Source organism: Penaeus monodon, chromosome 29 (genome assembly GCF_015228065.2).
Source record: "Penaeus monodon isolate SGIC_2016 chromosome 29, NSTDA_Pmon_1, whole genome shotgun sequence".
Lineage (NCBI taxonomy): Eukaryota > Metazoa > Arthropoda > Malacostraca > Decapoda > Penaeidae > Penaeus > Penaeus monodon.
Window position 1 is genome coordinate 23,477,413 of NC_051414.1, and position 549 is coordinate 23,477,961.

The window sequence follows — 549 nt, forward strand, 5'->3', positions numbered from 1 at the left end:
TCTAAAAAATTAATTTAAAGTAAATAAAGATATATTTTTTTTAAAAGAATATTTTTTAAAAATTAAAAATTTTTGTTTAAGTTAATATTTGGGTTTATTTTAAATAATTATAAAGGTCGAAAGGGCATTTTTAAATTTAAAGGAATTAACCAAGGAAAAAATTTTTTTTTTAAAAGGAAATTTAGGTTTCCCAAAAAAAAAAATTATTTTAAAAAAACCCCGGGGTATTTTACTTTAAAATTTTTAATATTCGAAAAAATTTTTTGCTTTTTTGAATTGGGAAAAGGGGAAAAAATTAAGGAAAAAATTTCCTTTTAAAGGGAAAAAATTTGGGCTTTTCCCCCCTTAAAAAAAATGGGAAATTTGTTTTACTGGGGTTTATGCCAAACATAAAAATTTACTGGTTCCCAGTTCAAATTTCTTTTTGGGGGTTTTTTCCCCAGACCGGCCCTTTTTTGGGGCCTTTATTTAATTTAAATGTTCCCCCTTTTAAAAAACCGGGTTTTAAAATATCGGGGCATGGGTTAAAATGTTTCGGGCCCCGGGGGG